General features: G+C 44.2%; 1 protein-coding gene across 1 annotated transcript in view; it reads left to right on the top strand.

Annotated features, from left to right (window-relative positions):
* The window catches only part of RASGRP1 (RAS guanyl releasing protein 1), a 78280-nt gene that overhangs the window by 24256 nt on the left and 37711 nt on the right, over positions 1–16313 (top strand). The gene's annotated exons all lie outside the window — the stretch shown is intronic.

The following is a 16313-nucleotide window of genomic DNA, read 5'->3' as shown; positions in this document are numbered from 1 at the left end:
ATAACTGTCTTCTTTAATTGAAAATTAGTTGAGTTTAATGAAGAACAGCATTTCATACTCTGATATGACCTCACTGTGACAGCAAGTGCACATACATATACATACACACTTTCTAGCCTTCCCTTGGTGGCTGGGTCTCTTTGGGTCTTTGTGGTTAGGGGGAAATATGCACATAGAAATTAAAATAAGTTCAAGGTTCTTTAGAGATGATCCACCTTGAAAAAAGAAGGGCCAAGGTTGTAAGGTGCAAAATGTGGTAATTGGAACAGAATGCTAGGTGAGAGGACACTGCTTTGCTTCTTCTGTAGACCATCTGTTCTGGCAGAAGGTGAAGGTGAAGGTCACAGTAAGGGCAGCTCCCAAGTTTAGTGTGTGAAGTCCCCACAGTGCAACCCTAATCTCCATTTCCACATTTCTCTCCCTGCCTGACCAGTGCTTTCTGATTCAGCAAACTAGGCTTTACATCTTTTCCCAGATATACTTGTAACTGTCTCGTTTCCCACAAAGCCATTTCTCCCCCAGCCCAGAATATGCTCACTTCCATTTTCATCTGTCAAAATTTGAGCCCTCCTCCACACTGCCTTAGTGTTCTGTTGGTACCTCTCTCCAGGCCCTTGCTGTATTTGTACCGTATTTTTTTAGACCTGGTAGCTCCTGAATACTTCGTGGGACAGGATCCTGGTTCTCTTTGCACACCCCCCACCCCATACCTGTCACAGCACTCTTTAAACAAAATCCCTCGACTGATGATAAGAACATCCAAACCTGAAACTCCCAACTCTGCTCTTTGGTGATGGTGTTATCCATGAGCCAGTTGTTTATCCAGGAGTGATATGCAAAATACTTAATAACCCGTATGGCACAGGCCCTCATCAACCTGAACAGATGCCAGTTGGGCAGATTGAACATCTGCCCTGTTGTGCCTTTCTCATCTGTAAAAGAGATAGAGTCCCTAGCCACCTCCCAAGTTTATTGTGATAGTCCAATGAGATATGCAGGTGAAAATATTTTGTAAAGTGAAAAGTGTTACGCAAACCAAGTCAGGGTTGTTGAGTGGGATTTCTGGGGTATGTGTGTGAGGTTGGTTGTCCTGCCCGTTTGCATTGCCTTGTCCTGTGCTCTGAGCAGGATCCCAGGAGCTGACTGAGGAGGTGTTGGTCAGTTGAACAGGCTACAAAATTAGAGAAATCTTGCCATCAACCTATTACATCCCACAGAAACTCAGGATCTCAACTTGTTCAAGCATCTCCCCTTACTTTTCAGTTCTGAAAATGTAAATTTTTCAGTAAATAAGTTTTGGAAGATCTGATCAAAATGAAAAGACTAGAAAATGCTTTTTGAACATTAGTCTAAAAATTTTCTCACTGAGGGCTTTGTCTTATTTTTTATTGGAGTATAGTTGACATACAATATTATATTAGTTTTAGGTGTACTATATAGTGATATGCTATATGGTTACCATCTGTCACCATAAAAGTGATTACAGTATTACTGACTATATTTTCTGTACTGTAGTTTATATCCCTGTGATTTGTTTATTTTATAACTGGAAGACTGTACCTCTTAACCCCTTTTGCCTATTTCACCCATCCCCCTAGTCTCCTCTCCTCTGGCAACCCTCAGGTTATTCTCTATATTTATGAGTCTTTTTTCTGTTTTCTTTTGTTTGTTCCTTTCTTTTGTTTCTCAGATTCCACATATAAGTAATCATAAGGTATTTGTTTATCTCTGGCTTATTTCACCTAACACCTTCTAGGCCCACCCATGCTGTTGCAAATGGCAAGATTTCATTCTTTTTTGTGGTTGAGAAATAGTCTATTGTATATGCATACCACATTTTCTTTATCCATTCCTCTATCACTGGACAAATAGGTTGCTTCCTAGTTTGGCTATCATAAATAATGCTGTAATGAACATAGGGTTGTATATATCTTTTTGATTTACTGTTTTTGTTTTCTTCAGATATATACCAAGAAGTAGAATTGCTAGATATGATATTTCTATTTTTAATTTTTTGAGGAAACTCCATACTGTTTTCTATAGTGGCTGGACAAGTTTACCTTTCCACTAGCAGCACAGGAGGGTTTCCTTTACATTCTCACCAACAATGGTTATTTCTTTCTTTCTTTTTTTTTTTAACATTTTTATTTTATTTTTGAGAGACAGAGAGAAAGAGAGAGCTAGCAAGCATGAGCGGGGGAGGGGCAGAGAGGGAGATCCAGAATCTGAAGCAGGCTCTAGGCTCTGAGCTGTCAACACAGGGCCCAATGAGGTGCTTGAATCCACAAACCTTAAGATCATGACTTGAGCCGAAATCATATGCTTAACCAACTGAGCCATCCAGGCACCCCAACACTGGTTATTTATCTTTTTGATAATAGCCATTCTGACAGGGATGAGGTGATAATTTATTATGGTTTTGATTGGCATTTCCCTGATGATGAGTGATGATGAGCATCTTCTTATTTATCTGTAGGCCATCTGGATGTCTTCTTTGGAAGAATGTCTATTTGTGCCCTCTGCCTATTCTTTAGTCACATTTTTGGGGAGGTGTTAAGCTATATCAGTATTTTACATATTTTGGATATTAACACCTTGTCAGGTATATCATTTGCAAATATTTTCTCCTATGCAATAGGTTGCCTTTTTGTTTTGTTAATGGTTTCCTTTGCTGTGCAGAATTTTTTAGTCTGATCTAGTCCTAATTATTTATTTTTGCTTTTGTTACCACTGCCTGAGGGGACAGAGCCAAAAAAAAAATATTGCTAAAACCAAGATGTCCAAGAATTTACTGCCTATGTTTTCTTTTAGGAGTTGTAAGGTTTCAGACTTTCTATTTAGGTCTTCAGTCCACTTTGAGTTTATTTTTTGTATGGTGTCAGAAAGTGGTCCAGTTTCATTCTTGTGCATGTAGCTGTCGAGTTTTCCCTGCACCATTTATTGAAGAGGCTGTCTTTTCCCTATTGTGTCGTCTTGTCTCCTTTGTCATAGATTAATTTACTGTATATACATGGGTTCATTTCTGGGCTCTCTGTTCCATTTTTCTAGGTGTCTGTTTTTGTGTCACTCTCGTACTGTTTTAGTTGCTATAGCTTTATAGTATATCTTGAAATCTGGGATTGTGATACCTCCAGCTTTGTTCCTCTTTCTCAAGATTACTTTTGGCTCTTGGGATGTTTTGTGGTTCCATACAAATTTTAGGATGATTCATTCTAGTTCTGGGAAACTACTGGTTTAATTTCATTAACGGTAATAATTCTATACAGATTTCCAATTTCTTCTTGATTCAATCTTGGAAGATTATGTGCTTCTGGGAATTTATACCTTCTAGGTCGTCCAATTATTGATATATATGTACTTATTGTTATTTTGTAAATTGTTTTGTACGGTTGTTTTCATAGTTCATCTCTGTTTCTTTCTGTCTCTTCCCATATAATTTGATGACTTTCTTTAATGTTATTTTTGGGTTCCTTTTGTGTGTGTGTATCTATTTTAGGTTTTGGGTTTGTGGTTACCATGAGGTTCATATATAACACCCTATGTGCACAGCACACAGTTCAAACACATTCTAAAAGCACTACGTTTTTACCTCCTGTCCCCTAAATGTTTTATGTATTTGACATATTTTACATTTTTATTTTGTGTATCACTTAACTAATTATTGTAGATCCTGTTGTTTTTACTACTCTTTTCTTTTAGCCTTCATACTGGCTTTTATAGATGGCTGATCCATTACCCTTAGTATATGTTTGCTTTTACCAGTGACATTTTTTCTTTCCTAATTTTCTTCTACTTATAGCATTTACTTTTCTTCTTAGAGAAGTCTCTTTGACATTTCTTTCAAGGCCAGTTTAGTGGTGATGAACTACTTTAGCTTTTGTTTGTCTGGGAAACTCTATCTCCTTCAATTCTTAATAGGTAACCTTGCCAGGTAGAATATTCTTAGTTGTAGATTCCTCCCCCCTGTTACACTTTGAATATATCATGACACTCTCTTCTGCACTGCAAAGTTTCTGCTGAAAAATCATCTGATAGTCTTGTAGATACTCCCTTGTATGTAACTAGTTGCTTTTCTTTTGCTGCTTTTAATATTCTCTCTTTAACTTTTGACATTTTATTTTATTCTTGTTTTTTATTTATTTTGAAAGGCAGAGCACAAGCCAGGGAGGAGCAGAGATAGAGGGAGAAAGGATCCCGAGCAAGCTCCATACTGTCAGTGCCGAGCCCGGTGGGGGTGGGGGTGGGGGGCGGGTGGCCCTCCAACTCACGAATTGTGATATCATGACCTGAACTGAAACCAAGAGTTGGCCGTTTAACCAGCTGAGCCACCCAGGTGCCTGTAACTTTTAGACATTTCAATTATCATGTGTGTTGGTGTGGACCTCCTTGGGTTCATCTTGTTTGGAGCTTCCTGCAGTTCCTGGATCTAAACGTCTGTTTCCTTCCCCAGGTTAGAGAAGATTTCAATTATTTTTTCAAATAAGTTTTCTGCCTCTTTCTCTCTTCTCATTCTGGGATTCCTGTAATGCAAATGTTAGTACACTTGATGTCCCAAGGGTCCCATAACCTGTCCTCAGTTTTAAATTCTTTTTTCTTTCTGCTATTCACTATGGATGATTTCCACTGTGCTGTCTTCCAGATTACTGATCTGTTCTTCTGCATCTTGTAATCTGTTGTTGGTTTCCTCTAGTATAATACTGGTATTATATTTTCTCTTTGTTGAAATTGTGACCATATTCATCCATTCTTCTCCCAAGTGCAGTGAGCATCTTTATGACCATTACTTTGAACTCTTGATCAGAGGTATTGCTTATTTCCATTCTTTTAGTTCTTTTTCTGAGGTTTTTGTCTTGTTCTCTCTTTTTAACCATATCTCTGTCTCCTCGTTTTATTGAACTCTCTGTGTTTTTTTCTATGTATTCAGTAGATTAACTCCATTTCTGGGTCCTGAAGGACTGGCCTTATGTAGAAGGTGTCTGTGGGGCCCAGAAGCACAATACCTCTGGTCACCAGAACAAGGTGCTCCACAGGCATCTCCTGTGTGGGATATATGCACCCTCCTGTTGTGGATAGGCTGCAACTGCTTTGTGTGTGGTGGAGGGAAGGGCTGACTGTAAAGCCTAGCCATGACTGTTATGGGTACACTGGTGGGCCAGGATGCTACCCCCACCCCCCCCCCAATGGTAGGAGGTGTTTTGGAGGGGCGTTGGTCCCACCTGAGGCCACCTGCTGGGTGTGGCATAGTGGGAGACACTCGGGCCTGGTGCCAGTCCTGGCTGAGGCCAACTTCTGGGTGTGATGTGACAGGAGCCACTTGGAGAGGGCATTGTCTCAGCCAAGGATGCCTGCCAGGTGTGGCAGGGCAAGAGCCCCCTTGGAGGGGTGCCTGCCAACATAGGCGAGTTGGGTGGGACAGGTCTGCAGGGGAACAGTGGTGTTGGATGACGATTGCTAGCAAGGTAGATAGAGAGTGTCAGAACTGGCACCCACCACTGTTGGACCAGCTAGACAAAAGCAGAGGGGGGACAAAAAAAAAGTCGTGCCTACAAGCACTTCATTCCCAGAGAAAGTTCCTACAAATCCCTACCCCTCTAGCACGTGCTCAAAAATCAGTAAATCTCCTTTACATGTGGCCCAGACATTTTTTCATCTGCCATCTCTGTGCTGGGTCTTGGAGCGAGTGAGATTATGTGTGGACCCTTTAAGAGTGGAGTCTTGATTTCCTTTAGCCCTCTAGTTCTGTCTGCATTAAGCCTTGCTGATTTTGAAAGCCAGACTTTATGGGGGCTCATCTGTGGGGGTGCAGGTCCCCAGTGGTGGGGTGTGCCCGAGGTGGAACTCAAGCCCCTCACTCCTCGGAGAGGACCTCAGTACCCTCTCACTTGTGCACTGCCATGCTGGGGGTGTAGGTGCTGCCCAGACGGCATCTCTGCCACACCTACCCCTCTCTATATGACTTTTTCTTTATATCTTTAGCTGTGCACGAGCTGTTCTGCTCCAGGTCACTCTCAGAGTTACTGTGTATGTAGTTGCAGGCTTCTTGTGTCTGTGGAAGGCGCTGAGTTCAGGACCCTCCTACTCTGCCATCTTGATCCGGCTCCTCACTTGAGGACATATTGTTCTATGGCACAGTGACCTTAAGACGAAGGATTCTTAAAGGTATCTGAGAAGCTCTTATTGTTACTGTGTCAAGGGACTGTTCTGTCTAGATCTGTGAATGGAAGGAATTAAATGCCAGTGACATTAACACAGATTGAAATAACAGTCTAAATCTTAGTTCCTGCTTTGTCCTTATAGTTTCTCAACTCTTGTTTTCACCCTTTCTTTTTAAAAACTGTGTTAAAATTTCCTCGTCATCACCCCCCACCCCCCCGCATCCTCTCACATTCTCCAGGTCCTGGGAATATAAATCCTTAGCTGTTTCTTCCTTCTAAAGGCATTTAACTCTTCACAGTAAGTGTGTACTTACTGTTGTGTGTTAACAGTGGTTGCTAGCCAATGGCTATTCTTATACACTATGATTTAAGTGAAGGTAATGAACCCAGTGTTAATGGGTACAGTAGGGGACTAGAGACTGTAGGAAACTGATGGTTTCCATCATAGACTAAAAACCCTGGAGTCAGAATTATAACCAGGACAGGGGTGCCTGGGTGGCTCAGTCGTTTGAGCATCTGACTTTTGATTTTGGCTCAGATCATGATCTCACAGCTCATGAGTTGGAGTCCCACATCAGGCTTGCTTGATAGCACAGATCCCGCTTGGGATTCTCTCTCCCTCTCTCTCTCTCTGCCCCTGCCCCACTTGCATGCTCGCCCACCCGCCTTCCCTCCCTTTCTCTCTCTCAAAATAATTAAATATTTTTAAAAAACAAACAACGATAACCAGGACAGTAGTTCCCTTTCCTCCCAGCCTCTTCTCTTTGGGACCAGTCCTGAGTTATTTTACTTCTCTTGAGTGTTTCTTCATGTGTGAAATGGAGAATCATCTAGCGTACATAGGTGGTAATAATTAGAATACCTGGCACATGGGATGCTCAATCCATGGTGGCAGTTGTTGATGTTAGTATTCTCATTTACAGTCTAAGCTGGATCCAGCAACCGTCAGGTGCTGAGGTGAAGGATGTGCCTTTAATCGTCACGCCTCTCAGAATGAGAAGCAGTGGCATTCGGTGGAAAGGGCAGGGCTTGTGTCAAAAGACCAGAATGTAAGCCCCAGCAGTCACTCATCAGATGTGTCACTTGAGGCAGATCACACTGCTTTACTCTCCCATTTCCACCCCCCACCTCCCAAAAAATAATAAAAATAATACCTGTCCAACCGATTTGCCATGAGGCTCAAAAGAGCTAGCATCTGAGGAGACTGTGGTCAGCAAGAAAGCACCAATAAATGCACTTCAGCAACAGACTGAGGGTTTCATGTGCCTACGTGACAACTGTCAGGCAGCCTAGATATTCAGGACCCACAAGTCAACCAGATGTTACATGGTTTGGACTCAGTTCAGGACCTTGTTCTCCCCAGAAGATATCACAGCTCCTTCCTTATCTCGACTGATCTCCTGATTATCTCTCTACTGGGCGGCATGGGGGCAGGACATTGCCAAGTTCTCACTATGCAAATGAGCAGGCTGTGGCTCAGAAATGATCAGAGCTATCTGAGGTCTTGGTAGCCTGGGTTCAAATCCCTGGTCTGCCACTTCATAACTGAACTCGGGGAAGTTAGCTCAGCCCCTTTCTGCTTCAGTGTCTTTCTTAATCTGTCAGATAATAATATCACCTATGTCATAGAGTTAATACACGTAAAGACTCTCTTACACACAAGAAGCATTTCATGTGTGTTAACAAAAAGACGCAGAGAAGGAGACAGGGTCAGGCTAACATGTGAACGTGGTTCATTTCTTCTAGTCCAATGCCGCATTTACTCCAGCAATGCCAAATATCCTCCTGGCTCTTCCATCTTCTAGTTGGTATCAGCATTGTGTTTCACTGCTGCATTTGGGCTATTTCTGTAAGATGATGACAACACCAGTTTCTGTAAGGTGGTGACAGCACCCAACACCAGTTGGGGTGTTTTGGAACATTCTTATTTGGCTCTTGGCTCCTGAGTAGAGGGAAGTTTCTTTTGTCCCTCAGACTGTAAGAGATTCTTTGCCCATCCCTGCAGTTCTCTCTGGATAGTAAGGCTGTCTTACTATCTGTTCTCTCTGGATAGTAAGGTGTGTAGGTCTATTAGGACCAGACTCGTTTCTCAGGTCCTCATGCAGATTTCTCTGGCACCTCACTAAACTCTGAGCTTTCCTTCTGTCTTGAGAGTCTGAAGGGTAGGTGCACTTCAAACCTAGGATTGCAAGGAAGTTAGGAAGGCCCCCAACTAACTCTGCCATGGAGCGGGACCGTGCCTGAGAGGAAACCAAATCCAGTCTCATTGGCACAGGCAGCATTTCATACCACAGTGGATAGCCACTCTTTGAGTTATGGTTATAGTGTTTCATGAAGAGTCAAGAGTTCCATCCGGAGTAGCTGGAGACTAACAGGAGCAACAAGAAAAACAAAACGGTATTCCAAACCCAGCAAGAGAAATAAGAACAATTCACCAACTGTCGGAGTGCCTCACAGTTTACTGAGCACCTTTCTGTATTTAGTCAAACGTAATCTAATCCTATACAACCAAAGAAGGAGGGATGAGACTTTCACAGTAACTTCTGTCTGATTGCAAAAGACTTCGCTGAGTGGCTTTCGCCTACATGGTGATCTGATGATGGTCTCGTATAGGACTGCTCGCTGCAGGGGATTATACACTGAGAGCCGAGTCTTTGGTGAAAGCACAGTTTGTGATGAGACTATACTCAGCGTAGTGCTTTCTGATGTCAGTACATAGCGATTGCCTCAGTTCTGTCATGCCCTGGAACGAGGTTTGTTAGGATCAAGTCACACACACTGAGAAAAACTTGTTGAAGAAGGTGGACTGTGAGGCTAACCAATCCATCTCAGTCAGGCCTTGTACTAATTCTTTCCCTGGAGAGCATTTGGGAAGTTCCCCAGGCTGCTTCTTAGTACCTATTCGGCCTGACAACAAATATGCAAAAAAGGCTCAAAATGTAACAGTCAAGAATGAAGCCATAGGAATGTGCTCCAGCGAGCAAGGGAAGAGTGCTGTCCCAGATTTTCCTCCCTGTTTTGTTTGCGTTTGTCTCTTTTTCTTTGTGTCCACTCCCTCTTTGCTGGCCTCTCTCCCGGCCACCTGCTGGCAGCTGTCTGTGTCCTCTGGGGAGCCAAGACAGGTCTCTGCCTGACACATCCTTGTGCTGCTGTGGTGGGGGAAGATGACTGCGTGAGCCAAGTAGGCTCTACTGACAGTAGCTCACCAAAGACTCAAACGGCAGCATAGCTACCCAGGCAGATAATTTGCTCCCAGGGATTTGGACCCAGAGAAGCAGCTGCATGCTGGGTTTGGTTGGTGCTATCTTCCAACAGTGGCTCACAGAGTTTGAGATCATGGTGTTGTCCCAGGGTCAGATCACGGGGGCCCACCCAGCACCTGTCACACCTCTCCCTCCCTGTTCTCTAGGTGCCAGCCCAGTTCCCCAGCTCCCATCTCAAGAACTGTGTGCAATCTGCAGAACTGACGAGGACAGCTTCCCTCAGCCCCCTTGTTCTTCAGACGTGACAGGTCCAGATTGAGGCAGCAATCTCCAGGGAAGGCCAGCTGTCTTGCTCAGCAGAGGCGACACAGCTAAGAGCTCTTTTTCACATTAGGCGATTCATGCACTTGGTTAGACATTTATAGATTGCAGTCGCTCATCCGAAAAATCTGGGTCATCTTTTACATAGAGCTTCACACTTTGGAAGAAAAGCCGTGCCCAGGGAGGAACGTTCCTGCTGATGGCTTGGCCAAGGGAGTGGAGAGAGCACCTGCTGCACCAGAGAGGGGGAGGCAGGCCGACACGGGAGGGCTGGGAGCTCCCAGGGGCCTTGGCATTTCCACCCACATGGCCGCTGGCTCACCAGGCATTCTGGGTTCTGGTTGTCCTAGTTAAATTGTGCCAGCAATAGCTGCCTTGTGTTGATGCCATGAAAAGTGGTAGGTTTGCTAGGCTCTCCAGGGTGATTGTTAGGGAATGTGTCGTGATTGTAGTGAGAAGGTTGGTCTGTATGGGTGCAGGGCTTCTTGGACAGAGAAGCAGAAGTGGGGCTGCCGGTAAAGGAGTTAGCCTGGTAGCATGGATGGCCAAAAAGGTAGAGCTCTTCCCAATATAACCAGTCTTCACCCCATTCACCTAATCCCTGAAGAGACACTGGTGCCAAGGTAAGAGCCCTGGGCTGGGGGCCAGAGGATCATTTCTGTCCAGGAGCCTCCACTCACCAGCACTGTGACCATGGCCAAGGCATGATTACCTTATTTCTTCATCTTTAAACTTGAGCCAACGGTTCCTGAGACAGCACAGAGTTGTGAAACTCCCATGTTCCACACAGGTGATTCTGTATGTGAAAACTAAGTGCTATAAAAACAAAGTATTGCTATTAGGTGTTGTCATCTGGGGGAGACGAGCGCGGTTCTCCACTGGCTTCAGGGACAGCGTGTGTGTGTGTGTGTGTGTGTGTGTGTGTGTATGCATGCGTGTAAGTAGATGCTGTTCCACTTGAAATGCCTGCCACCCCCTCCCCCCAAATCCACAGCTCTGCCCTAACAGGATGGAAAGTAGGTAGAATGAAGGGATGGTGCACAGGTTCTTTTCCTTCACCAGGCATCTCCCTGGTTGGCCTTTCTGGGTCAGGAGTCGAGAGAGGCCTAATTAGACCAGATCCCCTTTATTGTAGAGGCTGCTGAGCCAGGTTTTCCCCTTCTCTGAGTCCTTCGCCTTGGCTGTCATCACCCCCCAGGGGTTGGGTGGGAGCAGAGAAAAGAGGTGAGCCTGACTAGCCTCTTCCCCACTTGGGTAATACTCTGCTTTTTAAAGGCCAGTTGCAGGGGCGCCTGGGTGGCGCAGTCGGTTGAGCGTCCGACTTCAGCCAGGTCACGATCTCGCGGTCCGTGAGTTCGAGCCCCGCGTCAGGCTCTGGGCTGATGGCTCGGAGCCTGGAGCCTGTTTCCGATTCTGTGTCTCCCTCTCTCTCTGCCCCTCCCCCGTTCATGCTCTGTCTCTCTCTGTCCCAAAAATAAATAAAAAACGTTGAAAAAAAAAAAAAATAAAGGCCAGTTGCAGAAGTTTGAAATTGCAGGTCATGGTTCACTTGAGGCTTGTGTATTGTCTATGTCATGGCATTCCCCGGCCATTGCAAATAAATAATTAAAAGCCAAATTCAACCAAGATACTCAGAGCTCCTGGACACTGTACTGGGCCACAGAATAGGAAATATTCTAACTAGTCCTACATCCTCGCACTCACAAGGCAGGCTCCATGCCTTTGGCCTGGGTGTGATATGCCAGGTTATCCCAGAGGGAGTAAGAGCAGGGCTGGATTTACAAGGCACTGGGAGCCTCCCTTCTGCCACATCCTCACCTTACATTAAAATGTTTGTCCTGGGTTAGAGCACTAACCACTTCAAGAAATCGCTGCTGTGATGTAGATCTCTCTGAGAGGGTTCACCCTCCTCCACCCGAGGAGCTTCTTGATCTGGATTAACTGTTCATTCTGACACTAGGCGAGGCCCAGAAGGCATGAGGTGAGGAGTCAGGAGCACCTGATAGGAAGAAGTACAGCAGGACGCTGGGCAAGACCGATGGGTGTCGACTTTGGGTCTGCTGCTAGAGTTTGCATCTGGCCAGAGCTGACTGCGAGCATCTCACCCCAGCTCCGCGCTCAGTGGCTTTGTGCTAGTAGCTTGGAATTGGCCGTAATGGGAGTATTTAGGTCATGGAAGTCTGCAAACACTACAAATCAGGGTCCCCCTCACCCCCAGGAGAGCTGGTCTCTAAACTCCCACCCGCGTACCGCTGGCAGTGGCCGTACTGATTGTCTCCCTTGCCCTGTGAAGTATGACTCCATCCTGGTAGATCACTCGCTTCCTCCTGCTTGTTCTCCTGCCCCCAGGCTTGAGGGGCTGGGGCACCAAAGCAAGAGCAAGGTGGTATCCGACACGTGTTGGAAGCTGTGCAGGTGGTAGAAGTTGTGAGAGTTGAAGGCATGCATCACCCTGTTCCTCCTTCATGTGCACTTGCTGCCCCAGTGGCAGCTGTTGGCACCAGAAAGCAAAACAAAACCAAGGACAATGACAAACTGTTAAGTTGTTTTTTCAGCTTGCTGATTTTTTTACCTTCTCCAAACAGGATTTAATGAATGTAATAGTCTTGCTGTCAAGTAGATTTTATTTCTTTAAAACATTTATGAAGTGTTACACTTCATAATTCTGTGTGTGTCTGTCAGCTTCTCCCTGGATCCATTCTTCTCATTTCTGGAGACACTGACCTCCATTAGCAGCTTCTGCCCTGCTCTGGGTTCTGGATTCACCTCTGCTGTCATGGTTTTCCGTCCATAGTGTTCCCATTACCATTTTCTGGTCACTGGTTTTGACATACCTGTTACTTTGTGTTATGCCCCCAATGGTGACAGCTGGCCTACCTGTGATAAGCCAATTTCTGACCTTTTGTCTTTGGTCATGAGACTTCTGTGTCAAGAGATTTCTGTGGAAACCAAAACAAAGAGGAAGCAAAGACTCTGTTCTGCAGTTTCTCTCGGGTGGGCCATATTTTATGTCCATCTTGGAGCAAGTGATTTGTGCCTCATCCCCAGGTGAACCTGTGCTGTAGGCAGGTCACCCCACTTGTCAGCAAGAAGCAGGGCCTGGAATGTGGCTGAGTACAGATTTACTCTCACGGGATTCTAATCATTAGGGAGTAGTTCGTTGCTATGAGAGGCAAATATTTAAGATTAAACCAAGGAAAGGAAGAAAAGAGTGTACAGAGTGATTGAGGGGCAAAGGACTGAACCATATGATCTCTTGAATAATCTCAAAGTTCTGGGTCACTTCACCACGGGTATCAAGATGCTTCCTGAACCATCATGAGTGGATGGGTCTCTGCTTCCTCTGAACTTTGCATCCTTCTGTGTGCTCTCTGTAAGAGCTTCGCCCTTAATATCTACTGCCTGATATTATCATGTGTCTTGGGTATGTCTTATTCCCCAACCAGATTATTGACTCCTTAATGACAAGGGGCTTCCTTAGAGCTCCTCAGCTTTCCTTTGGGATCTAAGATAGCACCTTGCACAGAGTAGATTACGGACCACTATTGGTTAATTGCATCAAAAATGTTTCCGGTTGAAGTAGAATGAAAAGTCACTATATGGAATAATTAGGGAGCCATATGCTTCCATTGGAAATGTGCAAGTAGATACTAGGTAACAAGTTACCTGTGGTGCTTTTAGGAAGAAACAATGCATGAGATAGAAGGTTGAGGTAGAAGATGTCAGAGGTCTTCTCCACCCTGAGATTCTGTGATTCCCTATAGTGTAGTCATGGCCGCCACTGAGTCTAATGATGGAAAATGGGTTTTTTGGTTCATAGACACACGACTTTCTGGAAGCCACATGGCTTTTCTTTTTTCACAGGTTGGGTGGGTCTTTAATATACCTCCCTAACAGCGTACGTTACTCCCCAAGTCTAGTGATAGATTATATAAGATTGACATTTTGTACCCACTGAGGTTTCAGCCCTTTAAAGAAGTCTCCCCTAAAGTGTTAGGAGGAGCAGATGGTACTGAGAAAATATGCACATTTTATTATGCATTGCACATTTTACTTATTAGAATTTTTAGTATGACACCCTGCATTTTTAAAAGCCTAAAGATGCAAACAAAATGAAATTATTCATTGAAATATTTAAATCAGCTTACAGCAATTATATCAAAATATCAAAATTAAATCTTGCAGTCTGGAAGGTAAATCCCCCTTGACCACCCACTTAGAAATCTGACTTTGAAAGGGAGGCGCTTCCTCTCAAAAAGGAAGAGGTGCTTGTTCTGTGAGATGAAGTCAGGAAGGGAATACATCCTTAATACATCTAGAATCAAACAGACCTGGAGCCAGATCCTAACTCTTTTTCTCTTTGACCCAGAACAGATTACCTCATCTTTCTATACTACGATTTCCTCGGCTATAAGTTTTGAGCAATATTGCCAAATTATTTTCAGAATTAGAAATAACATCATGAAGGTGCTTAGCACAGCTCCTGGAATTGGTAGGACTTCAATAGATAATAGCTGCTATGCCAGTCAAAATGATGTAATCAAGTGTCCCTCTCCAGCCTCCTCGTGAATATCTCTGTGATGGGAGTGCTTCCGTTGTCGCAGTCCTGTTGGTTCGAACCTTCTGCTCCATGTGGTACACAACCCTCTTTCTTTCTCATCCTCTTCTGTTTCATTCTCTCTGGTTCTGCCATTTGTGGCCACACAGAACAAATCTAAACCTTCTCCCACAAATAGTACCCCAGATATGTGAAGACAATCCTGGTATCCCTCCTTGATTTTCTTGGTGGCAGACCTAGTTAGCTCCTCGAATCCTTCCATAGGTCACTTGGTTTTGATCTCACCCAGGACACTCCTAAGCCCCTTCCCCCAATACGTGAGCATGCACAGAAAGATGCCGGCCAGCCACAAAGAACATAGCAAGCGTGTCTATACTGAAAAAGCCTGTGACTGTGTCTGTAGCTCCTGTGATATTCCAGTGCATACTCTACAAATATGTTTCAGTTCCCCTGCTTTTTACCCTAGTATTTGGAACATGACACTACTACCCTGGTGAGGAACGGAGCATTATAAAAACTATATTGTCAGATGCTGAACTGAAAAGTTATCCCCTCATAACTGTGGTAAGATGTGATTGCATTAGCCCCTTACCCCCATTTTCCACTTTCTCAGTGTCAGTGATATTTTTCACGAAACTTTAAGGTCCCTGCTCCTTCACTGGAGACCCCGCAGTGTGACTTGCTGTGGCCAGCAGAATAAGGCAGAAGCGACAACATGCCAGTTCCAAACCTAAGCTGAAGAGGCCTTCAGTATTTCCAGATGCCCTTTGGTGCCCTGCCGTCACCATGAAAGAACATACCGCAACTAGCCCACTGGTCCAGGGCAGCTGGGAGGTCTGCAGAACAGAGGCCCCCAGCAAAGCCCAGCCTCTATGTGCCGATCCCCTGTCCGCAGCCAATTCATAGCACTTGAGAAAAAATGATTACTTTCTGAAGTCACTGAGTGTTGGGTGGTTTGTTATCTGGAATTTTTGTGGCAAGAGATAACCATTACAGAAGTTAAGCCAGAAAACAGAGAGAGGAAAACTAACCAGTTCCGTGTAGTTGCTGTACAAACACACTTGCCGTGAGCATTTTTACCACAAGCATTTTCACTGCATAACTAATCAGCTGAAACACAATTTTCCAAAAAAGATAAAATCACAAAAAAAAAAACAGAAGAGGGACATTCATTAAAAACATGAAAAATGAATAACAAAATTAAAAACAGTATTGCAAAATACAAAATGTTTGAGTACATTTAAAATATGTGTTGGCCATACTGTGCAAATAACGGAGTTTATTTTGTGTATTACATCTAAGCATAGTCTTCAAAGTCTTTCATTCATAGTATTATCGTTTTTTTTCTTTCTTTTGTTTGATTTGTCTTGTGGCTAAAATTTCTTCCTTCATTAAGAGAGGTATCCATTTCGAAATACTAGGATGCATACTTGTAGCTGAGATTTGTATTGCGTTTTGAAAGCCTTCTCCACTGTCGCTTGTCCTTGGCATATTGTCACATGTCCACTAGCAGACATTCCAAGTTTGGCTGGAAATGTAGGTTCAAAACTCTGCCACTGTATAGACCATTATGAGGGCTGAGCTTTATAGCCTGTAAAATGGAAGTGCTGCATGAAGGAGAGATGAGGCCAAACTGTCCACCAGTTATTTTTTCAATGTTTGTTTATTTATTTTTTGAGAGACAGAGTGCGAGCAGGGGAGGGACAGAGAGAGAGGGAGACACACAATCTGAAGGAGGCTCCAGGCTCCGAGCTGTCAGCACAGAGCCCAACGCAGGGCTCAAACTCGAAAACTGCGAGATCATGACCTGAGCCGAAGTCAGATGCTTAACCTACTGAGCCACCCAGGTGCCCTCTGGTTAGTTTTTTAAATCTTGTACGACAAAATGGCCTTAAAGACTATTAGTTTTGTGGCAAAAACACTTGTGGGCCAAGATGCTCGTGGTGAAAATGCCCAACATGATATTAACTCTTCCTCACTAAGTTGAGAAGAATTGATGAAAGAGTAACAGAACTATAACCAGCCTAACTGAATACTTCATAAAGATGATTTGCCAAGTTTTGTTTTTTTCTTTTT

The sequence above is a fragment of the Panthera uncia genome (genome assembly GCF_023721935.1).
Source record: "Panthera uncia isolate 11264 chromosome B3 unlocalized genomic scaffold, Puncia_PCG_1.0 HiC_scaffold_1, whole genome shotgun sequence".
NCBI classification, from domain to species: Eukaryota; Metazoa; Chordata; class Mammalia; order Carnivora; family Felidae; genus Panthera; species Panthera uncia.
Note: the sequence above shows the minus strand (reverse complement) of the source record. Positions and strands in the feature narration are given on the sequence as shown.